The sequence below is a fragment of the Epinephelus fuscoguttatus genome, linkage group LG7, assembly GCF_011397635.1.
Source record: "Epinephelus fuscoguttatus linkage group LG7, E.fuscoguttatus.final_Chr_v1".
NCBI lineage: Eukaryota > Metazoa > Chordata > Actinopteri > Perciformes > Serranidae > Epinephelus > Epinephelus fuscoguttatus.
Window position 1 is genome coordinate 27,466,613 of NC_064758.1, and position 27,947 is coordinate 27,494,559.

Here is a 27,947-nt window from a genome sequence, read left to right on the forward strand (position 1 = left end):
TGTACACACAAGTCACACTCATGTGTCTTTTTATCTAACGTTACTGATAACTGCAGTCGTTGTGTGTGTGTTGTCTGGTAACTTTGCTCCTCCAAGATGGCCAGGATGATTCAGATAAACACACAAAAGGGAGTGGAACGACTTCTGAAATGGCCAATAACAACCAGAAAGTGTGACTGGTGGTTAGTCATCTTTAGCACTGTCACATTTTCCACTCGGCAGATATTGTAGGAATATTAATGGTTTTATTCATGTTTCAAATAAAGTAAAGTAGATTATGTGTGCAAGTAGGAATTTAATATGTAGTTTTCAAACAAGTAGTTAAAATTAGACTCGTTTGAGCTGCTAAAAGTTGCCAGATGAGAGTGTATATTATTATGCAATCACTATTATTGCAAATGGTTGTGCAATAATGAAGGTTATTAGCTGTGTGTCTGTATTTAGTGTTATTTATGTGGATGTGTATAATGCGCTTGAGCGGAAGTATACTGATGTTGCTGTCATTTGCAGCCATTAAACATAGGCAGTAGTTTTTTATTCACATCTCAGTATCATATTTTCTCACACAACTGTATAGTGTGTGTGTGTGTGTGTGTGTGTGTGTGTGTGTGTGTGTGTTTTGAAGAGACAAAAGCCAGCTGGTTCTGGTTATCAAGCTGGAATTCACTGTAAAAATTACAACATTTTTTTTCTCCGTCTTCCCCCTAGTCCTTTACCCCAAACCACACACACACACACATGCATGCACTCACATACAAACACACCCCATAATTATCCAGCTCCATTGCCTCTCCATGAGGAGTCTCTTGCTGTAGCTACTTCTGGAGAATATGTGTTTTACTGCTAGACACAAAAACAAATAGGCTCACACTCACCCTGATGTCTAACATCAACAGACACTGAACCTAATTTAAAACAAAGTCTATGAATTTATAGAGGACAGCAGCTCTATCTAGATAATGAAAAAGTTCTACGTCAAGAGCCTCAGCGTGTGTCAGGTTTAAAGACACCTCTTATGAGCTGAGTGACATCACGTCTGGGAGGGACCTATAATAACATATCTCTCTCTCTGTGCAGATTATCTCTAGATAAGTAGTGTGTGCGTATGTGTGTGTGTGTCTGCATGCATGCTTCTGTATGCCTTAGATTATTTACTGTACTGCGTGTTTGTGTATGCTGAAGGATAACTGAAGTGTTGTAAGTGAGGTGAGCGCAGATTGGAGAAGGGGATCAGTTGCAGGAACACTGGAGGTCTCGTCTAGACTCTCTAATGAAATGTGGTTTCGACTACAAGACTGAATACGGTGTTTGTCCTTAAAAATGTTTGCATGTGAACCTCATCACAATCTGATCGGTTCTGTTTACATCCGTACCCAGACAAACATGATCTGATGAGTCTTTACTGAGGCTCGACATTAGCAACAATGCTCCACTGGGGACTTTGAAGCTTTTGAGAAGCCATTCGTATGAGGTTTCCACTGTGGCCAACTTTCACCTATGCCAGCGCCTTGCATCTGGGAGCCATTTTGTGCCAGCAGCAGTTTCCAGAGAGGTAAACCACAGTGGCAGAAGGTGGAGAAACAGCAATAGCCCACCCAGGGGTCGATAACCCACAACAGCCCTGTTTGTCACAAACTACTGATAAATACATTTACCGACAACACATGTACATTAAACCTCTCCAGTGGCTATAATACAGGCATTTCAGTCACTTAACTTTGGTAAGTTCTGTATTTTTCAACCTATTTTCTCACGGGAACAACAACTTTTGGAATTGTAAATATTGAGCGAGAGCGCTGCAGCTGGCAGCAGCGAAACAGGCTGCAGTGTCATCACTTGTGGCATTTGTGCACCGTCAATTTACATCCAGTTAAAGTGCATTTTCAGATCATTATTCAACAGCATCATGGGAAGGATTCCCACAGAGGCTGACCTTTTTGTTGAAGAGTTAGATCCTTTTTGTTTAACCAGGAACAGCCCCAAAATTGCTATCACCAAAGCCACCAGACTCCATTTAAATAAATAGTAATTTTAGTGTGTATGAAGTCAGCATATTTTCACATCTTACTGGGTAAATTAAGGGGTTTATTTCAACCAAACCAAAGCTGGTAATAGCTGGAACGCTGGGAAGACGAACCAAGACGGCTTTATTGAGTTTTATTTTGCTTCTGTCAATTTTGAATTGAGTGTGTTTTACGATGATAAAATTACTGTTTGTGTAAATGGAGTCTTGTGGTTTTGGCGATAGCGATTTCTTGGCTGTTTCTGGTTGACCAAAAAAGATCTAACTTTTTAAGAAGAAGGCTTATCTCTGTGGGGATCCTTTCAGTATGATAATCTGAGCCTGTCAGTGGCAAAATCAAGTACTTTTAGTGGATGTGAGTTGCCGGTTACATTGCAGGCTGTTTCACCGCTACCAGCTGCTGCTCACTCTATACTGGCCCAATTACAAAAATTGGTAGTCACTGACCCACAAAAACAGGGGAAAATAGGGTCCAGGATAAAAAATACTGAAGTGAGAACATACATTTGATTAGAGTAGCAGCTGTAAGACACACATGGTCGTATCCCTGTCATTTCCTCCTGCATTTTCTCTGGATCACTTTATTACCCTGCAATAGCCAGAGGCAGTACCAGCCTATGATCCAAGTGTGTATGTGTGTGTGTGAGTGTGTGTGTTGGCGCAGCATGCCTTCATCTCTCATCACCCTCCAAAGTCCACTGTCAATAGCCTCCCCTGGACTTTGCCAGGCCACTTGCACTGGGAGACAAACACGATAGCCAAACCTGCCTGCATGCTCTGAAGCCATCAGGAGAAACACCCTCACCTCATGTAACAAGCACACTGTATCACACTGAACAATGGCAAAGGTGAGGCCTTTGTGTGAGCGGTCTGGCTGCAGGAGGGGCGAAGTGGTTGAAGCAGAAAAGAGAGAGTGAAATTGACAGAGGGACAGGATGTGGTAAGAGCTGATCACCTTTACGGTCTGAAGCCCTTCACATTAAACCACCATGTTGACTGAACGCGAGCCAAGTTGCTCTGTCAGTGAAGTGTGCTTTCACAGGCTGCTTCACATAAGGGAGCAACATATGAAGACGGCAATTAAATAGCATTTTAAGGACTCTTAAAGGGAGTTTTCACTGAAGCAAAACTGATTCGACGCATAATAAAATCAAAAACATAAACAGAAGTTTAGCTCCTGGGATTGTCATTGGTTTAACCTTGAATTGATGTTACAGAGTGGCATGAAATAGCCTCTTTCAAAGAATAACCACAGCATTGCCTTGGCCTGCGCAGGACATTCCTTCAGATGCACTAACCCTCGGGTCAAAGTAGAGAAGTCTGGAAAAATGAGAAAAACACTGAGAGAGCACGAGTAGGAAACATGAGATATTTGAAAGGCGATGAGAGACACAGGAATAAAAAAGCAAGAGAGAAATGACATAAACAGACAAACAGAGATAGAGAGCAGTTGAAGGTGAACTGCTGCACTGGTCTGGCTCGGGGCCTTGCCTCTGTTCTGGAGTCTCTCTCCCATCCACAGTGACATGTGGTTTCACGGCCATTACCACACCACATTATAGTGCTATGTGCCATAATGTGAGGCGTCCATATGTACTCCACTCTCTGCTGGCTCCATAAAACACACAGGCCCAACTGTTATCGCTGGTGTCAATGTGTGCTATTGAATCTAATTTAACTCCTTTTTGTCCTCATTTCATCGAGTGCAACTCTGAGTCAAACATCCAAAGTTAGAAAAAGGGCGCGCACAGAATCAGCAGATGACAACAACTATGACATGTGATGAATTGGTTTTGTGTTTTTCAGTTGTTTTTACACTAAGCAGTCATGTTTGATATTCCATGTTGTTCAGATCTGTCACTCCTCTTTACAGAGGTCACCATCTGCACAGTATTTCATAAACCAGTCCATTATGAATGTCAAACTTTGAGCAAACCATGAAATGACAAATAGAAATGCTTCGTTGTGAGTGAGATTTGATGAGCCAGTCACAATAAAACCTGCTTTAGATTCTCTATTGTTGTTTTTCAGTCTCTCCCTCTCTGTGACTGTTACTCTCCGTGTGTGTGTGTGTGTGTGTGTGTGTGTGTGTGTGTGTTTTCTGTGCGTGTTTGTGTGTGTGTCCTGGGTTGAGGAACAGAAGGTCTCTGCAGGGCTTGCCTGTGTGGGTGGACTCAGGGATTCACCGTGAAAACAACCAAAAAGCCAAGGACATTTCCTAAAGAGGAGCTCACACCATACAGTACAGGTCACCTGGTCAGTGCTGCATTTGTGTATTTATTCAAAGATATTTGTGTGTGTGTGTGTGTGTGTGTGTGTGTGTGTGTGTGTGTTTATTTTTAAGGGTAAAAACGTGAGTGTTTTTGCATGCACACACTATAATGTCTTTTGTCGTGTGGTCATTAGTGGATATGCGTTTTGTTTATAGCAAATGTATTTGCATATCTGCTTGTGGCACAGAGTTTTCTTAATGCACACAGAGGAAGGAAAGCAGCTAACCTCTGCCAGCTCCAGCTTCCTATAAAGACGTCTCTGTGTGGGCGTGTAAAAATCTACTTATCTGTCTCAGCTCAGATGATTTTTTTGTCCGTGCAGAGAGGTTGACAATGAGCCTTCACACAGAGAGCTAGATTGTGTCCTTAGGTCTGATAGTTAGACAGTAGCTGTTGAAACACTCTGCTCCGCAGCCTGAGCTGCAGCCAGATAAGTGGAAGACAAAGACACTATTATATTGTAACATGTGGCCCAGAGACATTACAACTCAACACAATGCCATTCTGCTGCAGGCTGAAGTGGCCGTGGGCCTGGATAAGGTCTCGCTGCAGAGCCATGCATGTACAGTGACTCCGTTTAACTCCAGGTTATCCGTCACTGACATCCTGTGATTTATGGGGATGTTTTTAGAATTGTGGATGTATTTCTCTGGTTGCAAGTCCAACTTTCAGGTGCCGTTGTCAACACTGGATATAGACAATCTCATATTATAGCTATGAATAACATTGTCCATTGTCTCTTCAGCATGATTAAAGGGGGATTCCACCTGTTTTACATATCAAAGCCTGTTTGCAGGTCTTGAAGAGTACAGCTGCATATGTGGAAAGAAGTTGAATGGAGCCTTTTGTGGCTCCAGAAGAAGCCAAGTAAATCTGATGATTTACTACTATAACAAATCCAAACTCTGACCAAACTGGCCACCGTCAAATTGCTTTGTAACGTAATGTAGGCATCAAGTTTTGATGAGGGAAGAATAGAAGGTGCATTAAAAAGAAGAGGCGAAAGAAACAGCAGTGTTTCCAAGCCAATGTGGAAGTGCCACAAACTGCAGTTCTTCTAATGGCCACTTGAGGCTGGCTCCAAAACAGTAAATCCATAGACTCCCATGTTAAAATGCCCAACTGATTTTTTTTTTTTTTTAAACACACCTGTTTAAATGTTATTAAGGCCCAAAGTTACACATATTTAAGGGCAAGGCGTTGATCCTCCACAGCCCCAACCCCTCGTCCAAATATGGTCACTTCTGGCTCCAAAAAACAAGACCGTAATGGCTGAAATGTGGAACTTGAGGCTTCAAAATGGGAGTCCACAAGCCAATAAGTGACATCATGGTAGTGACATCCAATATTTCATACAGTCTATGTATTTCTCCTATGAATGTGCAGGCTTGGCGGGCCACCAAGCCAAAAAATATACAGATTTTTTAATGTAAAAAAACCCACCAAATATCCATTACAGTGTTTCCTGTCAGTTAAACAGATGAGGTGAAGATAACATTGTCAGTTAGCTATCGGTTATAAACAGGCTCAGTAGTCAACTACATTGACCGGAGCTTGACTGGAGAATATTTAGTTAAAATAGATTGGTGATGCTGCTTTGCCCTCATTGTTCCCTGTGATGTTTGTGGAAGGTGATGTAATATAACTGGTGCATTTTATGTGGACTGAGCACTGCACCAAACTCTCTTGAAAAAATAGCTTTTTAAATGCCACATTGCTTGTCAGCAACCGCCAGTCACACAGTAGCTTAGCAGGCTACTGGCCTTGTGTGCTCAGATAAATCTGGCATGCAGTTAACACACCAGTCATGATTTTGTTTTAATGAAAACTCAACTCCTGGCATTTGCTCCCGGTGTTCTTCACCACTGTTTTGGAAGAAGGAAATAACGGGAGTAACAGGCGAACCGGCTTTAGAGCTTAAGTTTCTTATTAAGTAAGTGCTGTGTGGCGAATTTATGATGATGTAAAGAGTGGTTCATGTGGACTGATAAATATTTGGAAAAGTGATAGATATTTCGAGGCGCTTTAAGGTGTTAAATTTGAGAATGGAATTTGATGGCTACATGCCTTCCTCTATCTTTAAAAACCACTTGCTTGCACATAAACCTCCTTTTCCTCATTTTTGTGCATCCTATACACTCTTTATCTTTTCTTTGTCTCCAAAAGAGTCTTCCAGGAGACTTCACTCTGAACCTTTTGCTAAACAGTAGCTCGAGTTTATTTGTATAGAGCTGATGTCCACCAGATGGCTGGACTTACTGGACCCGGTTCTTGTGCTGTTCCCATGGCAACCTCTCTGGACCAATGGACAGTAATGGCCCTCTTGTAGCTGGGTCGTCTCAGGCCAGGGGCAGGGCAAAAGACACAGTAAATGCCACTGCAGGTACACTTGACTATTCTCATTTTCTGTTTGATGTACAACTTACGAAAAAAAAAATGCCTCTGTTGACGAAAGAGTTTAGATGGTTATAATTTCCTGAATGGATCAAAAGATAATAAAAAATCTGATACAGAGAAAGTGTGGCGTCTTAAAGAAAGAAAAGCAACATGACAAAAGTGTTATCTGTAATATTTTTGGCATAAAGGGTGGAAAATGTCGCTGCCCAAGAATAGACTGATATGACATGATTCAGAGGTAAATGTGTTTCTGGATATGAGCTGAATATGAGCAGAGGGGAAATAGAGGGATAATACTGGTGGTGATCAGGGCCTGGTAGAATGGCCCATGATGGAGAGCTATAAATAGCTTCTCTTGGACACTCATCTTGGCTCCTGCCCCATCCTCCTGCACCACCCTCTGCTCTGCTGTCCCACACCTCCATCCTCTCCCTGTCCTTCCCCAATTCCACCCCCTCCCCGCATGTCTCCATCCCTCCCTCGTTCCCATATAGCACCTGCTCCGACACCTCCTCTGCCAACTGGCTGATGTCATGCTTCGGTACCGGACAGACGTCCTCACGCTTAATTCTGTCCTACTAAATGGCAGCCAGAGCAGAGACGACCAGGCTTACCCACACGCACTCCCCCACACATACACGCTGCCTCCTCCAGCATGTGCTAATCTCACGACACACTGGCCTGGCGTGACCATTCGAATTCAACCTGAATGTTTAAGAAATGTCCCGGGGTGTTTAGGATCTTTAAAAAGCATTCAAAACAATCAAACCACCTGGGATTGCCACTTTATCCAATGATTATTATCACCATTGATTGATTTGTCTTCTTTGATTTAATCCATGAAATGTTTAGTCTATAAAATATGTGTAAGTCTGTCTGTTGTCCAAATCCTGAAAACATCCAATTTATTTGTACAAGGGAAACAGAGTAATGCAGCAAATCCCCACATTTCAGAACCTGATACCATTAAATGTTTGGCATGGATTTTTGGATGGCGACAGAGGAGAGATGACTTGAAACAAGGGAGAGAAAGATTCAACGGTGTGGTTCGTGGTCAGCATTTGTGGTAGCCCCTAAGCCACTGGCATTATACTTCATGAAGATCTATAGATTATTAAAATAGTTCTGTCTGTCACTCGACAGTTGAGTAATTGTTTGAGCATTTGTTACTGCAGCGTTTCTACCCTAGCCTAGGAACCAGACGTACCTGCAAACTCTTGTTTTGCATCTGGTCCCCCTCCCATTCTAATAGATTTCCAGCCGACCTGGTCTGATTTAGGCCAATTACAACTGTTTATCAGATATGAAGTAGGTTTGAGACAATGACTGACAGCTTGCTGACCCTTCATGCTTTAGGCAAAATATGAGATAATGAATTTTTTGGCTTGGCCTTGCACCATGGACTCTACAGCGAGGATGAGCCTAACCTAACCTTGGTTGTTTTTTAAAATAACAACCAAGATGGCTTCAGCTGATGTGGAACTATCTGTTGAAGTACTTTCAAATCCAGTGTTTTGGGACCACTAAGACAGAGACCTTTGAAAACGCTGCTGACTCCGTTGTGGTTTGAAAACTCTGGGGCTGCGTGTCAGTCTTGATGGGTGGGAGCAGAGACGTGAACCAGACACCCAAGTCCGGTCTCAATCCAAAGTTGTCGAGATCTGGTGCTTGGGCAGTGACTTGAAGCGTCAGACACTGATGAAAAAAGCCATCTTTTAACGTCAGCATGACATGCGGCCAGTTGCCGTTATAGTTTAATGGTGCTTGGCAGCATCGGGGGAAACACGGTGGGATAAGAACAAAAGTTAAGCGGCGAAAGTGTGAGTGGGGTGGATGGGAGGAGTGGTGGATGGGTCCAATAAAAGCCGACTGTCACCCAGGAGAGTGGTGTTCGTGTCCCGTACGATTCTAAAGCCAAACCTTGTTATTTTTGTCCTAAACCCAACCACATGCTTTTGTTACCTAAATCCAACCATGTGCGTTAGTTGTTGAAGGAAAAAAAACATCAATTTGTTTTGTTGTACTGATGGAGTGCGTTTATTTTGAAAGAGAACTTGTCATGGCGCACTAGAACGTCTGCAACCAATGCACCCAGGGTACCTTTCACGTGATATGTGGCCGTGGAAAGTCCATGACCAAACATCGATATGTGACAAGGTCAGAGTGAGAATGTGTTGGACACCCACGTTTGCATCCCCATTGGGTCTTATCAGTCACAACGAGTCAAGCCGAAACATTATAGCAAGGCCCACATACCTTTTGTGAATTCATCCTTTATGATGTGGGTAACGTTACTCCATTCCCATCGCCATGCCTTCCTCGGGCGATGGATAATGCTCCTGGTACCGCTCTGATGTGTCACCACCCAATCTGTTTTCTACCACCTTATACTTTGAGTTAACTGTCAGTAAAATTTCGACCTTGTCTTTAGTCCAAACAAAGAAATCTCTGGTCTCACTTTTTGCCAACTCTGTTGTATTTTCTGTAACTAAGCAATGGACTGCAGAATAGACTGTTTGCTTCCTGTTTATACTGGCATGCCGAGTGTACATGAATGGTCATGTGATGTGTGGTTTCAGGCGTGTTAGTAAGGATTGAGATTATTTCTGAAGGTATTAGTGTGGATGTGACCTTAAAATATCTCACTCCTCTCAATTCTCTACACTGGTTTTGGTGTGTCCTTGTGATAGGTTGTTTAAGTAGTCCACTTTTCCCATTTTTCATTCAGCTCTGGTTGTTGAATTCTCAGAACGCGTGAGTCATATATCTCTTCAACAATGTCCAGTAACTGCCCCAGAGTAGGGCAATGCATTTTGCATTACACATTCATTTAATCTGAACTTAGCTGCTGAACAGATATGTGTCAGTGTGCATCAGCCTTTCGGGAGCTTTTAGATTTTCAGCCTTTTTTCCTCTCGATCACAGACATCCTTTTTGACCTCTCATTATTCATGGCAGTGACCCATGACTTTGTTATTGCCACACAGGGGTCTGTCTCCTCTAAACACACTTTCCATACCAACTGTCTGTGTCTATTTCCTGTCTGCATCATCTCTGCTTCCTGTGCTCTTAAACTCAGCAGTCACTCCATTGGGGAACTCGGCACAAGAACCTCTCCCGTCCGCGTCCACTTCACTCTCTCAGGGATTAAAGCGGAGACTACTAGACTCGGCGTAGCCTCTCTCCCTTTATACATGCTCACACAAACACACAGACAAAGCTGCAGGGCTGCAGAGTACCTTCATAAAAGTGCCCACTCCACCGCACTCCATCACATTCTGCCATTCTATTTCTCTGCTCCTCCATTGTCACTTTCCCTTTATTTTTATGTGCTTTTTTTATTTGCTCACAGGAGAGGCAGCACTGTTTGATTTACAGCAGAGAAAGGTTCTGGTTGAGATGAGAGGGAAGGAGCTATAGCTCAGTTGTAATCTTTTCTCTTTCTAACAATATGTCTCCTGCTCGTCAGCCATCATTCCTCTCTTTCTCAGCACTCCTCACCTTCTCCTCCTCCCGTCACCCATCTTCCCTGTCTGCTCTTGTCTCTTACGGTCTTACGTTAAGTGCCCTGATATTTTATACAGCTGTGTATCTCTATCGTTGTTCTGTTAATAATTACTTACTCTCAGCTCAACTGGTTGTATTATAGAAATCAAATAAAAGTTAAGGTTTGAATAGATTTGTCATATTTGTAAGAAAAAGGGCTTTCTTTCTTCTTCTTCTTCTTCCTCAGAACAGTGACTATAATTCACGGCCTTTTCTTGCTAGCTTCAGGAGCAGTTCATCTCTGTTTATATGTTTTCCAGCTGTGAGGTCATGCAGGCCAGATCGTCATGCGTCCCAGTGTAATTAATGTATTTATAAGCCAGTCGGGGAAGAGTTGAGCAAATGTCAGTGAGTGAGGAGCAGAGTAAACTGAGGCCCTTGAGGTTGTGGAGCCGCTAAGGCGTCCGTGCCTGGAGCCTGCTAGTAAAACATTTTGAACCCCTCATTATGGCCCATTTAGAGGATCAGGAGTCCCTAAAACAACTTGTCTACATTTCTTAACATGACTTTTGCATGCAGTCATGAGGTCGCAGCCTGGAACCAGGTCTGTCTGGTTGAATCTGGAGCCACTTGCCACTTCCATCCTCTGTCATCCTCACACGGCTGTGACGAGCGCTTGCAACATCAACTGCGGCTGAGGCTTCGGTTTATGAGGAGGAACCGTGAATCACAGCACATCACCCTCTCTCTGTCTCTCTCCGTGTCTGTCTCCCTGCTTTTGTCTGTCTCTCTCCCTCACAGAGACATCCACATACGCACATTCGCATTAACTTGCGGCCAGGCACGGTCTGAAATTCCTTTGAAAACCACAGTCATCACCCACCCCACTCTAATAGCCCCTCACAGACTGACTTGTGCACGCACGCACGCATACATACATGCACCCACATGCACACACACACATTCTAAAGGCCCTGTTTATTTAAAGGAACTGAAAGAAGGCCTTCCTCATCTTCTTTCTTCTGATGGGGGGAACCTTGTGTGCATGTGAATATGTGAATATGTGTGCATGTATAACTATTTGGCAAATATCCATTCATATGAGAAGAATCATAATTAAACTTTTTGTTGAGGTACATAGTTACATGAAATCAACAACCTTCTTTCCAAAATTCCTCCTGAGCGGACCACCTCTGAGCAGTCTGAGGAATATATGATTGCGTCTGCACGTTTGCATTTAAAACAGTCTCCATAGTATCTGATTTTAAAGAAAATATTATAATCCATTCATTGTTTGGTTTGCATGAACTGGTATAATATTATTTATTATTTGATGTTGTTATCTAGATTTTCATTAAGGTGCCATTTAGTTTGCTTGCATTTCTATTCTTTACATTTTTATTGGCAATTTTATTTCTGATTATGCAGTTGCAGTTTGTTTATTCTCCTGTGACATAATTTGTCTTCGTTGTTTTTATGTTGTAACTTGTTACTGGTTTTTATCTTGGCCAGGTCCACCTTGAAAAGTATATGTATTTAAATCTCAGTGGGCTGCCTGTTAATTTCCTCAATTAGCTTCTCCTAAGGCAGAATTTATACTTATGCATCGAAATGACGCCAACATTGCTGCTTTGCTGATCTCCTGTCTATTTTTGTAAGCTGAAATCATTTCCCTCAGTGGAAACAAAGCTTTTATTTACTTTAATTTCACAGATAAGAAACAATAAATTGTGTAGATAATAAAGCCTCCACAAAAATAGCATTTTAAGTCTTGTGCGTGATTTATCTTTGGGGATTTATACTTAGGGATTCATACGAGCAGAGGAAATCTCTGCTTGTTGCTAGGCTAATTTATACAATGTAAAATGTCATAGGCTTGTGCTAATAACGTTAGCATGTTACATTTGTTTGGAAAACATGATTAGTATAACACAGTTGTTTTGTCAGTGAACCTTGTAAATTTTAATGGAGCCAAATTATGTGCTGTTACCTTTGTTAAATGTTGCTGTTGTCCCTGACTTCGTGTGAGTAGAGGAAAATTCGCTAGCTGCTAGGCTAATTTATACAATGTAAAATACCATAGGCTTGTGCTAAAAACATTAGCATGGTGTATTTGTGGGGAAAATGCGTCCAGATAAAGTCAAGTGTTTGTGAATGCTGCGAGTTATAGTGAAGCCAGTTTTTGTGCTTGTGTGTGAAATTGTCTCTATTAAGCCATGTTTAATGTGTGTTTAATGTGAGTTTAATGTGTTTTGGATCAACTAAACTTTTCAGCACTTCACAGAAACCTCCGCCGCCAACTAGTGTTTTGGAGGTGTAACTGCAGAGTGACAGACACACCACCACACAGGTATAAATGCTTATGAGGGCATAGGCGATGTGTATAGTCTACAGTGTAGTGTACTTGCTGTACAACTATAAGTCCTGCTTAATTCCCGCCCCTTTTTGCTCTGTGCTCCAAAAACAGTTGAGCAAGCTTTGAGCATGGCAAAACATTGCTCATCTTTCCCCTTTCCTGTTATACTTAGGTATGCTATGTGCTGGTTAAAATGTCGAAAAGAAAACCACATTTTGAAGATGGTTAAAAGATGTGCCGAGGGGACTGTCACGATCGTCATGGACACATTACACTGTATATCGTCACATCTGAAGTTAGATAATGTTAGCAAAACACGAGCTAACTAGCTAGCTAACATATAGCTACATCAGTGGGAGTTAGAGTAATGTCAGATCAGTGTCAGCCAACTTTGCTTCCTCCTTATTTCTTAGGTAACAATAAACAGATTTAGAAAAGGACAGTTTGACTATTGGTTGGTTTCTGCCATTATTTTCATGATGACATGAATTATCATTAGCCAAATCAAGGCTAACGTTCCTCTGTTTATATTATCTATGTAAGGCTATCCACCTTATTTTCAAACACGGAAGTAAATAGTGAGCAACTTCCGTGTTTTTGTGCGTAACTTCCGGTCAGCCGCTTTCCCTCATGCTTTCCCTTACCGGAGCTAACGGTGCAAGCTAATTTTTTTCAATTTTCAATTGTTTATGTTAGTCAATCAGTTAGTTAGTTAGTTAGTTAGTCTGTGTATTTTATATAGATAACTGTGCCCACGTTTCCGTTATCCGGTAACTGCCGGTAAAAATAATTCCCTCTAAACGCGAATAAATTGCACGTCAATCAAAAACTATGAACCAAAAAAGCAGTGTACCAGCAGAGAACTTGCAGAACCGAATCAGCGAAAAAACACACCGGGCTACACAGCCTCTCTACCTGAGCAGCTGAAGCTGCGGCTCAAACCCTCGACACACAGACAGTGATTCAGCTTGCCAGCCAAACGTGTGCTCAACTGTGATAAATAAATATGTGAGGTGTACACTGCTTTTCTATCTTTTTTTCCTTTTCTTTCTTTCTTTCTTTCTTTCTTTCTTTCTTTCTGTCAGCGACACACACTCATAACACAGGACGGGTTGTTTTTATTGACTGAGTTGATCATTAAGCCATAGTGATGCGCGGATTGGCTCTGATAGCACCCGAATCAGCATGTACGCATCAACCATCCAGCCGTTACAACATGATTGAACTAGCAAAGCAGTTTTGTGTTGCTATGTGTGGTATTTATTCAGTTTTGGGAAATCACAATGTCTAGAAAGCATCAGTGGCTGCAGCTGACAGGGACACCTAACAGCAGCAACAAAGCTAACATCAGGACGTCATCTGTTAAAAGCCTCCCGTTGTCGGATACGACATGAAACTACTCCAGTTAGCTCAATCATGTTGTAACTAAGACATCCGCTGGAAAAAATGTTTTTTTCACGGACCGTTTATTGAGTTATTGAGTTATTACAGACACGGCTAACGGCTAACAGCTAACGGTTAGCCCAGCTAATCTACGATAACCATGTTATTAATTACAAAACGTGCACACAGAAATAGTAATGTTTGTTCAGTCATTGTGTTTATAGACTTTACAAACATCAGATTAGTCTAAACAGTAATATAGTGATATGATATATAAATACCCTGCAATGCTGAAGCAATGTCGACAGATAGACTTGTCATCCTCGGCCTCTACTTCTTCCTTTTTCATTGAGACTAGGAGCCTCAATTTGCATTGTTTGCCTCTCACAGAAAAGTTGTGAATATACCTTCCCATCACATACTGTACTCTTTGCTGTCTGCTTTCGGAGGCTATATTGGCTGACGCTGAGAAACTGTCCAATAAACACTGTAGCAGCCGACATCACCATGTTTATTTTGTTAAACTTGTCAAAACAGTAACTCTGTTTAGCAGGACTTAGGATATAACCTTAATTCGCGCATACTCTCGCATAAATGCACAACTTAACACAGGTGTAGTTCTTCACCTTTGCCAGAATGATGGGTCATACAGCTGTGATATAGCTGGAACACAGGAAAGACAGCACAAGGCTGTGAGGGATAACAGAGTAGTCCTATCTGCACGTAGTATTTCTGCTCATTTGTTGGTGCTATTTTAGATTTTCTAAAGTCGCTGATGTGCATGTGTCCCCATTTATTTATTTTTACACCGCAAAGTTTGCATCAGCAAAGTTCCTTGTGATGATTTACGTAGGCTATACACTGCATGTCAACTAGCGGATGAGTTTTTTAAGGTACTACGGGTGCATTAATGCAAAAACAACCAATGCAACATTTTCACTGATGTTATTCTAAGGTCCTTCAGAACTGGTTGGGGCCAGATTGCACCAAGCCATCATCTTCCTGCTGTTTATTTATAAGCTGGTCACTCTACTGACCTCTCCTCCAGCTCTCTTTTCCTCTTCTCTGCTTCACTCATCATACTATTAATGCTTGGTCATTCTTTCCATTAGTTCACACGCTTCTTTCCTGTTCTGGTTCTGACATCGTGACTGCTCGCCCCGTCCTCTCCTGTCCTGTGAGAGCCGGCTGGAACAAAAGTGCTGAGTGAATTTCTCTAAAATTTTTCCACCGAAACCATGATGTGAGGGCCACCAGCGTCGAGTTTCGATGTTGTAATACTCGTTAACTGTCCCTAAGTCTCCATGTGAGTCAGGGTCAGAAAGAGGAAGAGGTTAGCAAGAGAGATGAAAAGGAAGACGAACAGAGGCAGCAGACACGGTCCTCCCTCCTTTCAGTTCCGATAAATGGTAACTTAGTGTGTGTCACGCTGCGGGTTGCAGGTTAACCGTTCCTTTGATTCATAACTGATTGCATAAAAAGAACTCAAGACAAGATGAGGATAAGGAAATGGGAATTTAACATAACTGAAATACAATACATTTGTTGCGCAGACTGATATATTTAAAATCACAGTCAAAACTAAACAAAACTAAACCCTCAAAAAACTAGGAAATTATTTGAAATTGTTTCATATCAACTTTTGTAGATACACTTGTAATTTTTTTGGTTAAGATCTGACCGACAGAATTAATTTGAAATCCACAGTGGGTAATTCTTAGCTAATTCTCAGTAGGTGTGTATGTGTGTGTGTGTGTGTGTATTTAAATCTGTGATAAATTGTGTGCGCAGTACCGTGCGCTCACGTCTGTGTGACCACATGTTTGGCACAGTTTAATCTTATCAGATGAAGGATTAGTCTCCTTGACACTCACTAACACATAGCACGGCGCATACAACTACTTGTAAAAGACTTGTAAAAGTGCTGGTATGCGTACTGCGCTAATATCTGTGATGACATCACCTCTCAGCACCAGAGGGATAGGACATCTTGGTGTGGTAAATCATTACCTCACTGGCTCTCTTATCACAGTTACTACTGCCAAGATTACACACAGCACACTTGGACTGTAGGAGGCCTGACTGTGTGTCCACAATTGAGACATGAGTTTTTGTGTTTTTTAATAATATACTTTGTTTTGTTTATTAAATATGATTGTTCTTTGGGAATTTGGCTGGTTAAAAGATTTGATGTAATATTTATTACAAAATCCTCACATTAAATTATGATCTTTAAGATTTTCAATTTCAATTTAAAGCTGTTTCTGGAACTCTGGCATTTTTACAGCAATAGCCACTTATAGGTTCTGTATGCAACATTCAGAGCATTCATATAGCAGCAAATCACATATATTGAGTATTGGCGTCATGAGCAGAGAATGACAATGCTACTACTGTGTGTGTTGTAATCTGAGCTTCTCTGTGGTTTGTTGTGGTAAGCCAGTCCGGCTGTGTGTTAGTGTATGTGTGCAAGGGCATAGGTTTCATTTCAATATTGTGGACACACACACATGAAACATGGGCTTTGGGGGTCATCTACCATAAAAAATTTTGAGCGTCAAACTCACTTAATTTTCTGCATTCTGGTCAATATGGTGTAAATTTAGCCAAAATAAAAGTCCTCTGCTACTAATGTACATGTTCTAAATATTGAGGTGGACATGTCCCCTGCAACCCCACCACGAAAAACTACACGTGTGTATCCCACTGGCTAGCTTATCGCCGCCACTTTCTCCTGCACTCATACGGTATACAATATACCCCTTGTATAATTCCTGGTATTGCGGATCCGTAGCATCCACCCTCCAGTCATCTTTGTAATTTTAATAAAGTAAAATTTTAAAAACAGGCTGGGTGGAATCCCAGTGTCTCCAGGTGAATGATGTCAAATTGGTCCAAATTGGTCCTAGCACTGCTAGCAGTAGCAGTCATCGTTCTGTGCAGGTTAACATCCAAATGCTTGAGTTGAATGTGGTTGCACATTGCTCTAGTCGAGTGATTATATGCCAGCTTTTTCTGACACAGCCTACATGCTACCTTGTTTTCATTTTCTAGATCAAAGTACTACCAAACTGCACTGCTTTTGCAAGAGGACGTCTCTATTTCCCATCATGCTGTATTAAAACTCCAGTCTACTCGAGCATTACTGCGGAGAGGGGCACTGCTGTCTGTCGGTTCTACTAGTGGCAGGCGGCTGCGTGACAGTTAAGCGGCCTTGTACATAAATAAAACACTAATTGGTTTAACCGACTAATATTTCTGGTGCCGACTACCAAGGGGGTGGACGTCTAATTGTTTAGACGACTAATCGCACGCATCTCTAGTTACTGCTAATGGACATTGAACATTTGCTGCTAGTTTGCATCAAAAACGTTCCACAAACAAAACATCTCTGATGTGAAGCCACAAAAATTGCAATGTTAGCAAAACAAGACATGGTCATTTTCAGTGGATCAGTTTTAAATATTATCAGAGAAAGACTGGTCAGTCACAGTGAGATGTTTAGATAAAAAACTCCTGTTACTGTCCCCTGCTGATGTGGTGAAAATGTAAGCATTAAATCAGATTGTGGTTTTTATCCACTTTCATCTTTATTAAAATAATGTGAGTTTGTTTGGCTGCACTGTAAACTCATACACCATCTTCTGTTGTATTTCTGACAAAGTAGCTGCTAACAATAAACCCACACTAACTGTTACCATGGTAACCCTGAGTGACAAATCAACAAGGACTGAAATCTTCAGGATATAACCATAAATACTATGTTGCATGTTCTATACATAGGTCTGAGCTTCTGTAATAGCCTACTTGAAATAACTTTCTCTGTCTTAATATGTGGAGGTCAGCAAACGACCTTTTGCCCTCCGGTCATGGTCAGCACTACAGCGTCTTAGACATTAGCTTAGTCACGATCTGAGTGAGTGCATGTTTACAGTAGCTTTTCCACTGTGTAATGCTTTTGATGTGCTGAATCAGTCCGGTGTTAAGAGTTGCATTTCCAACTTTCCCCTTTTTTATGTTACTTAGAGCTTATCTGAGCCCGAGTCATGGTCACGTTGTTTTAGAAAAGTTCATCAACAGGATGCAGCCGATGCAGAAATCAAGAAGGAGATGTGTTTCACAACCCGTCAGATTGTTGAACCTGCTGTGGAACTTCCCATTTGAGTACAAGACAGCTGGAGAGGAAGGTGTTGAAAGGAGCTCTATACAACATTAAGAGCGTTAATATAGCAGCAAAAAATTATTTGCTATGTAAAGACACAGTGGAGTAATGGCGTCCTGACCAGAGAATGAAGTCACACTCCCTCTGAGTGTCTCTGTCCGTGCATGCGAGCCCCTATGAGTGTGTTCCACTGGCTATCTGATTGCTGCTGCTCTGCACTGCGCTCACACGGCAGTTACCGTTGATACCGCCATCCCCACCCATGGCGTTGACGCTGAAGTGTAGAGCCCACTCACCGATGTCACATGGATTCCTTTCCTTTCCTTTGAAATCCAGCCTTGAATTGTGTCCAAAGTGATAAACCCGACACTGAATATCTTCTCTGATTATTTATCCACTTTCTGATTATTAGTGAGAGTTAAAATAAATAAATAAATAAAAAGACTAACTTTGGGTAAAAAACTGCACTCATTACTGTCACCAGCCATCCAGTCACAGCGGAGAAGGGGCGGAAAAAATGTAATAATTTACTTGTTATTTTTTTTTCAAAAGTAAGTAGTATTATATACTCAACTTTGTACTCCCTGCCAACAGTAATTAGTAACACTACTCGTTATATTACTTTTCTGTTAGACCCCATAAAATTGGTAATTGCGTATCTCCCCAAAATTGAGATGTGTTCCTCTGTGTGAATGTCAGGGTAATCGCAGTTAAGTGTAGCTTAAGGCCTTAACATACTCTGCAAGAACAGAGAAATTTGTTCTCTCTCGCAGGGCTGCAAGAAAAGAATGATGTCATTTTATTCTCGCAGCCCTGGTTTGGGAGTTCTTGCAGCTTGTTCTCAACACATCTGGGCAGAACTTTTTTTCTTGTGAGGTGTCCAAGAACTATTGTGTGATTGGTCAGTTTCTCATGAAGTATGAAATGTCCTGGCCAGAAAGAACTCGTTGTTGTTCTTGCCACCTCAAGAAAAAGAACAAATTTCTCTGTTCTTGCGGAGTATGTACAGGGCTTTGGGCTAGATAGCTTACAGGCAGAGTGTTTTCTGTTGCCTGTGACCAGTATTTTCCCAAGATGCAACATTTCATTCACCACATACTAGCCACAAGCTTCATCACTTCTTTGTAGCTGCAGCTGTCCATGAGTAAAATCCAATTTTGGTTGTTTAGCCAGTGCAGGGCGGCCAAGGAGGGCTCACCTTTGGGGGGGTGTATTTCCTGTAGCTTCAAGTTTTTGTGTTGTCAGTCGTAATAGCTGAGGTGTTTCAGACGGGAGGTTTGAGGATGTGTTTTTTGCAGTGGAAAGAGTTGTAGTCTAACTGCCTGCAGCAACAGTCCTTGTCACCTTTCCTCCTGACAAAACCACAGTAGTGGGAATATTACCAGCCGCTAAGGTAAGCCGTTCCAGGTAGCTTGCAGCTTTGTGATGTGCCTGTGCAGCGCGACGATTACAAAAATGAGTCCGCTGATGTGACTGTTGTCAAGTTGTTCAAGTCAGCAGTGACGTGATAGCAAAAGTAACGTTGTAATGAGTTCTTTGGTTTTGGAGTAATTGTAATATTATTACTGAAATTTTATTTCAGTAACACACACCTCATCAGTAAGGCGTAGTGCCACCAGCAGTTGCCTGACAAATGAGAATTTGGTCAGACAAGAGCATGTTGACCAACCAATAGACCAGCTGACCAGAATATGAGAGCCCAAGTTCCTCTGTCGCTCTGTGACGCAAAAATATGAAAATGCAAATGGCCCTATCTAGAGCCAGTGTTTGGTTTGTCTGTTCTGGTTTACTGTAGAAACATAGTGGTGCAACATGGCAGACTCCATAGACAAGGACCTGCTCTCTATGTAGATAGAAACGGCTCATTCTAAGGTAACAAAAACATGTTTCTTATTTTAAGGTGATTATACACTAAAGGAAACAAATTTACTGTATTATGTTCCATTTCCACCAATGTGTCTCCCTAAATCCTACACACTGGTCCCTTAATAGTTGATTATAGTCTCAAAAATATGGACCCTCCTCCTCCTCTCCTTTTCAATAAATCAGTCTTCTTGTCTCACTTTCTCTCTCTGTCTTTCTGAGAGTACAGTACAGCAGAGGGTGGGTAATTACTTTGCGCTCCAACCCTAAAATAACACGACTGGCCCAATTACAGTCTGGGCCTCATTACACAGCCTCGCAGAACAGAGGGAGAAATACTAGACCAATCAAAACAAAGAGGGGAAGCGGAGATGCAAGGAAGGACAACATTTAGATGGCAGGTGTTGATTTAACTTGTCTGTGAGGGGAGTGTCCAGGTGTCACAGTGGAGCAGGGTACAAGCCATGTCCTGTCCTGGCCTGGCAGTGTTATGGGTTCAAACTCTGGCATCTCTTTGCTTCTCTTCCGTCTGTTTTTTTCCAGTATAAAGAAGAATCGCCATTGGCTGATGCTCATGTCATCACACATTCAAATATGTAGCTCCATGCATTTTCCCAAAAAACATCACCGTCACTCACTTAGACTCCGCTTTCCCTTTCGACCCATGGCCTCTGGTGTGGTCAGGGTTGGGTAAGTTTGGGTCCGTGCCAAAGGAGCCTGTTTACGTAAGACTCTTCAAAGAGGGCCAGTGAAAGAACACACTATACAAGGGAAGGGAAGTGTAAATACCAGCCTGATGTTGGCATAACACATGCCTGCACTGTACGTCAATTACGCATGAGTTGTGCAAAATCTTACAAATACACATATGTGTTTCACAGATCTTAACAAACAGACAAACAGCACAAAAGATCTCTGGCAGTTTGAATGGTTAAAGTCGCAATCAGCCTCAAAAACTCAGCCATGAACCCTAGATTCCTAGAAACCCAGAGTGTTCTGGTGTAGATGTGATGTTGTTTGACTTGCTGTTATGGTTAGGGACTGTATCCCAAATTAGACTTACCCTCCTTTTTCTCCCTGCTGACCACGGCTTGACAGGAAAAGCCTGCCACTGCTCTCCGTGTATATGTATGTTTGCATATCTGCCCCTGTGTGCATATTGGTTTATATGCGAACATGCATGAGTGTATTTCTACGCAGCCATACGCGTGTAAACTTTATTGCTGGATACAGAATAAATGTTTTCGTAAGTCTTTTAATTTAATATTTTACTCGCAACCATTTTTATAGCAGCCAACGGTGTCATGTGGCGGTGAAAGAGAAGGTTTGACAACACTGCTGATCAGACAAGACAGAACATGGCTCTCACACTTACTCACACACACCTGACTAACTGACTGGGATCTGGCTCAGGGCCAAAGGAAATTTCTAAGGGAACTTTTGAGAACGCGTCTCAACATTTGTGCAACGTGTGTCGACCTATTGACCCCGACTTTCAGAGGAAGCTAGGGTAGAAGCAAGGTGAAAACAGTCAAAGGGCTTGTAGTAGAGACACGATCTGAAAAGTTAAGCGTGAAAGGAGAGGAAAACAGAGCAGAGGGGTGCTGTTTGAAGGAGTTGGACAGCAGAGAAGGGGGCGCTGTGTGTCTGTTTCAGTGCCTGGCACAGCTTGGCCTGGTTAGGCTCCAGGCCTCTCTGGGGGAGCCAAGTCTTCTCCCCAGGCGCTGCCAACTCCCTGTGGTGGTGTAGCTACATGTTCAATTATGCTCTGGAGCCTGCCTGTCTTTACCTATGCCTCATAGGAAAACACTCCTAGCCTCTGTGTATTTGTGTCAGTGTTTGTGTGCCGAGAATGCGAGTAATGAAGAGATCACAATGCGGTTTTAAGGACACGAGCGTTCATGTGAGTTGGGGCTTCATCTCAAATCAGAACACCCCGTGATTGCAGTGGCTCCTGCTGTTTTGTTTCAGTACAAACATTTTTTTTTTCCTATAGGACTGTATGAAATTTTAGAAAGTTTATGTTGATTTAGTCATTGGATACAGCATGGCACGAAACGAAAAGAAACAGTTCTTTCTATGCTGTCATAGTTTCCCGGAAAATAAAATAACGTGGCAGTGCAGTATACACACTTGATACCTCTGTAGTTATACTCAGATCACAGTCACAATCATGATTTTGGCCTCCCACAATTAAATGAACATGATAGACCGCGATATTGACAGGTAAAATATGGAGAAAAATCTGCTGCATATCAAATGCATCCTAAAGTAACAGCCAGCCTCCGTTTTTGAAGAGTCGTCCTGCCGTCACTTGTGCACTCTGCAGCAGCAGCCTGTGAGAAACTTTCCTGAATGTTGCAACTGCACAACTGCAGGAACAAAATGAAAATCATCTGTCATCAGCCAACATCATCTGTTGTTTGAACATAGGAGAGAACAAATCATATGCTAAGAGAGCATGAGACTTGTGTCTGTGCTGCAACTAACTTGTTGAAGTCACTTTATACAGTACAATAAATGCATGAAGGTGGAGAAGAATAACTTGTTACTGTACTGTTACTGTTAATCCCCGTCTTTGTCCAGCATCAACTCACACATTTGTAACAGCAGCTCTGCAGCTCGTCCCAGTACTGTGATCCCTGTAGAAAAAATGTATACATGCATGCGGCGGATTGGTATCCATGGAAGATGGACTGAATTCAAGGCAAGAAGAACCTTGTTTTAAATCCTATTTTGTTGCTAAGATTTGTTAAATAACAGGAATGTGGCACAGAGAGCAGTGTTCTGTTGATTTAATTTTGGGTAAAACTTATGCTACAATTTTATTTGTATTTTATTTTTAGGAGATGCACCTAAGGACCAGACGTTTGTACATTAGCAGAAATGTAGCACAACACTAAAGTGAAAGCAATGCTCTGTTTATTTAAATGTGAAAATGCAATAAAAATATTTTGTCCCTACAGACAATGAATCACTGTGAAAAATAATCGTAATCATGCAGCCCTTCTTATACTTGCTATTTTGAATGCATTAGTGCATTCACATTGAGAAGTACATCAAAATGCAGTGCACACAACCCGGATGGTTCTCTCATAATGGTCAGAAAATTTAATGTTTAACGGCACTTCTCTCCCTCAGTGGTCACCATTGTTGCTTATGTAGCAGAGAGGGCAGGACCACAAACACATTTCCAACTTGTGAAATGTCTGTCGACGACCACAGTGAGCACCGAAGCATTGTACAAATATACATTTTTCACTACCACTGTGCTGTTGTTGAATATAATCCATCAGTTTGTTTATGGGGTTAAATCTGTATTAATTTGGTACCACAAAAGATAGCGTGAACGTTGGTTTGCTATTTAGCTAACAGCAGCACGTTTTATCATCAGGCACCGACGCTATATGTGTTGTGGCATTCTTTGGGCATAAGTTATGTGTTGTGCTAACGCATCTTAAATTATCATCTTGACTGTAGGAGATTTAAGTATTAGATTTATGGCCAGATACTTGACAAGTTGTAAATCTATGCAAAATACGGCAGCTGTCATTAACTCGACACATCAGCTGGTGAAAGAGCCAGCCAGTATCAGCCAGGGGTGTTCATAGAGTGCAGTGAAAGCATGTTAATTATTAATACAGTAAATAAATAAATAAATAAATAAATATAAAAGACACCAACTGAGAAAACAAGCAGATAACGAAAGCGTATATTTTAGCGAGTGACAATCGTTTATTGGATGTTGGTGACTGCGCCACCTGGTTGCAACTCGCAGAGCAGATCTTGTAATTGTCATTTCTATTAAGTGCGCATTGCTGTGTTTGATTTAAGGCAATGCTACCCTGTCAACATTTGTACGCTATGCAAGTAAGTATATAGCGTACGCAGTGTGCTACATGTAGATTTTTAAACAGAAGTATCCGAATTGACACACAGCGACGGTATTTAGGTATGTAAGTACATGAAAATCAAGATGGCAGCATCAGTTCTGCGTCACCCATAATCTGAAAAATCATCTTTTTAAGCAGAACTCCACGTCCTCCTTTCATAGTCTGTCACAGTTTCTTCTGGAAAGAATCATGAAGCTCTCGAACTGCACACGTGGAAATTTTCGTTAAACAGGGATGCATGTGTTTCTGTGTGTGAATGCGCACATGCTTGTAGGAGTGTGGATGCATTCCTGTGGGTATGTAAGTGTGTGCATGTGTGTGCCGGCATGCTTGCTTGTGTATCTGGAGGCATCCTTTAGGGGAGGGGGAGCAATTATCACTGCCAATAAACCAACAACAAACAAACAATCATTGTTCTGGGCCTCACCTTGTTGTACCACACCCCTCCATAAACCTTATTTCACCAGGACGACTGACACGGAGAATGTGCTGCGCTGTGCTGCCTAAGCACTCTCCCTAAATAGCACTCGTGTAGTCGGCACGCTGCTCCCACGTGTACCTGTGTGCTCATGTCAGTTACATGCAAGCACACATACACAGGGACATGCATGTACTGTACACACACACACACACACACACACACACACACACACATCGCCCCTAGTTGTGATTTCAATCAACACCACAGGGGTAACTTTGCCTTTTATACATCATGTCTTCTGGCCTCAGCACAAAAAAAAAACATAGAGTGCATTAAGTATTGATTTGGGCAGAGTGTGTATGCATATGTGCGTTTATGTGGTGCAGTGACAGAGATCGAGGAATTACACATTTGTGTGTTATGTCCTCTTTGACCATAGTTTGGTCCAGTTCCCAGTAACTGAATTGTTAATCCATGTGACCAGGTGTTTAACTGTGTGTTTAGTATTTCATCGGCCTGACACAACCGTCTCTCAGGGATGATTTGCCAAAGATTCAACCTTCGTTCATAACCGAGTGTTGCTGTTGAAAGTTTGTGTAAAACAAAACCTCCAAAACTTCCAGCCTTGTTAAGTGCTGGATGCCCCTTAAGGCTGGTGTGCACTCGCAGGTCTGTACAACGTGGCAAAAGTGTTTATAGCTGTTCCGAACGGTCACACTTGAAGGCTTGGTGAAACGCCGACGAGGGGAAACACAATGATCTGTTATGGGGACAAACCTGCACATTTTCACACATGTGTTTGTACACACAAATAGTGGCAGAAATAGTTGTGTAAAAAATGAAAAACAGACAAACAAGTAGGCAAATAATTTTAAAATACACCCTCCTCCTGCAGCTCTCCCTTCTCTGTCCCAAACCCCTCCTACCAGACAACCATGGGCATATCCATCCATCCATTTTCACCCGCTTATCCAGGGCCAGGTGGCAGGGGCAGCAAAGCACCCCAGACGTCCATCTCCCAAGCAACACTTTCCAGCTCCTCCTGGGGGACCCCAAGGTGTTCCCTAGCCAGATGAGATATGTAATCCCTCCAGTGTGTTCTGGGTCTGCCCCAGGGCCTTCTACCAGTGGGACGTGCCCGAAACACCCCCAGCAGGAGGCATCCTGATCAGATGCCTGAACCACCTCAACTGACCCCCTTCAGCGCGAAGGAGGAGCGGCTCTACTCTGCGCTCCCTCCAGATGTCTGAGCTCCTTACCCTATCTCTAAGGCTGAGCCTAGCCACCCAACAGAGGAAACTCATTTTGGCCGCTTGCATCCGCCATTACATTCTTCTGATCACTACCAAGAGTTCATGACCATAGGTGAGGGTTGGGACATAGATAGACCAGTACATTGAAAGCTTCGCCTTCTGGCTCAGCGCCCGCAACACTGCAGAAGCTGCACCAGACCGCAAGTCCATCTCATGCTCCATTCGACCCTCACTCGCTTGATACAGTAACCCAAAAAATTGTTGCTTATCCAATGGGGAGTCGGGGTGGTCAGGTACCCCAGACCTGGGGTTTGCACTGGCTGGATTCAGGTTGCTGCGGCCACTGAATGGGGGTCCATTTCCAGAGCAGCTACCTGCTTTCCTCCTGGTGAGGTGTCCTGTAGCGGCTGGGAACAAGCGGATTCGAGGCTCCAGCTAACATTAGCCACATTAGCGTGAACTTATAGCTGCAGCCGTGAGTCTTTGGCTCCAGTTAGCTGAAGAAAGAAACATTTTCTCCCCATCTGTGAAGCACGTCTTAAATACTGAAGCATGTTTCATTTTTTTTTATTGTCAGATTCTCTTTGAGAGTCTCATACTGATAAAGTCATCTTCCTTTTTGGGTTGTTTTGCAGTGCAGGTTGTTGTTGCCAATGTTGGAATAGCAACTTTCTCTGCAGGACTCTCCCACATTGAATCAGGCTTTCACCAAAGTATGTGCCCACGCATTTGCATTTGCAATTGCAGAACAGCCAATAGGAACCACCTCTCTCTCTGAAATGACCTGTGATTGGCCACAGTCTCCTGTCACAGGCTAGACTTTCTAAAGCCTGAAAACAGAGCCAAGAGGAGGTGCAGAAGTTTATTTTGGATTTTTTTCCCCCAATGACGCCAAAATAAAACTGCCTATTCAGGCTTTAAGGGAGAAGTTCAAAACCTTCTGACTTCACCTCAACACGGCCTCTCTCTGCATGAAGTGCACGTGAATGTTAGATTTTGTAAAGTTACAGAAATTGCTCAACTTCTGACGCATACTGGTGTCTTAACACCAAAGCCGCCTCCTCAAACACTGCTCGTCCTCCTCTTCAAAATCCTAGTTGTTGCATTGTTAAAGTGCAAACACTGATAAAAATAAAGATGAGTAATTAATAGTCTTAAATCCAGGTTACTGTCTTTTCTTTTTCCTTCATTTTCTGATTTTATACTCTCTCCTCCATCTGTCACTTAATTCCTCCATTTGTGTCTTCATCCCCAATTTAGTGAATTTGTTACAACTTCATGTGTGATCCCGAGAGACTACTAATATGCACCCTGCTGGAGTTGTGTTTAAACTGCGTGGAGTGAGGCTGTGTGTTTTCTGAAACATCCACACAGTTCATTTATGCGGCATGCCTTCATATTGTGCCTTATATACATGTATGCATGTTGGCGTATACGTGTACGCATGTGAAACATCCCTGTAGACTACTGTTTTGTTTACGTCTTATTACCCCAGCTAGCCCAGTCACTGGGGAGCTACATTTGTAAACATTATGCCTGGAGAGGCTTGTATCGTGTGTGTATGTGTGTGTGTGTGTGTGTGTGCGTGTGTGCATGTGTTTGAACAAAAAATCTCAAGAGGTTATTTCACTCAGTTTGTTTTTCCTTTTTAACAACATATACAAGTAATGTATGTTCATGCATTGAAGAGAAATAGCGTGTCTTCTGACTGCCTTCGAGCTAAATGTTTAGAAATGTTTATTGAAAATATCAGAAGTGATTTTATGCGGAAAAGAGGAAACATCATTAAGAGACCTGCAATATTGGAATAACACTTAATTGGTCTTAAAAGGTTTATTGATCACTTGTAATCATTTAAATTAACACTATATATTTTAATGTGCTGCTAGAGATCAACTCAGACACTTTTAGAGCAGGGAGACTGTAAATCACTTCAGAGCAGTGAGATCTGTTCAGCCGATTTACAATGAATTATGAAGTGCTCCAACTTGTGTCTGCGAGGTTTTCTCTGTCTTTGCGTGCTCAAAGTGTTGAACTGGGCTCCTGCTGGTTTGTTTGGAACTGACCAATCAGGCGTGTGGGATATGGACACAAACTGACATCAAAGACATGACACTGCCACCATTCAGAGTCATGGCCTACTTATCTTGCTCTCTGTCTGTCTCTCTCTCTCTGTCTCTCTTTCTCTTTCAGTCTTCTGCAAACAGAAAAAGACGTACTTTACACAGTGGTATCAGCCTGCTGTACATTTATTAAGGCAGCGGTAAAGTTTCCCTGACCTGACTTTGTCGTCTGTGTGACCCACGTAAGTGGGCAAACTTTGCAAAAAAAAAAAAAGACAATACAATACACTCTCACTCCTCTGATGAACAGGTCTGTCTCAACAAAGGTGCTCCTTGTTTAAATGTTTTCTCCAATTTTTAGTAACATGCCGTAT

At 42.2% G+C, this 27,947-nt stretch overlaps 1 long non-coding RNA gene across 2 annotated transcripts in view; it reads left to right on the forward strand.

The window, feature by feature from the left end:
• LOC125892354 (uncharacterized) overlaps positions 1-27,947 on the forward strand; it is a 277,449-nt gene that overhangs the window by 213,506 nt on the left and 35,996 nt on the right. For both annotated transcript variants that reach the window (XR_007449735.1, XR_007449734.1), the window contains exon 5: positions 4,164-4,279. This is a non-coding gene — a long non-coding RNA (uncharacterized LOC125892354). The remainder of the gene's footprint in view (positions 1-4,163; positions 4,280-27,947) is intronic.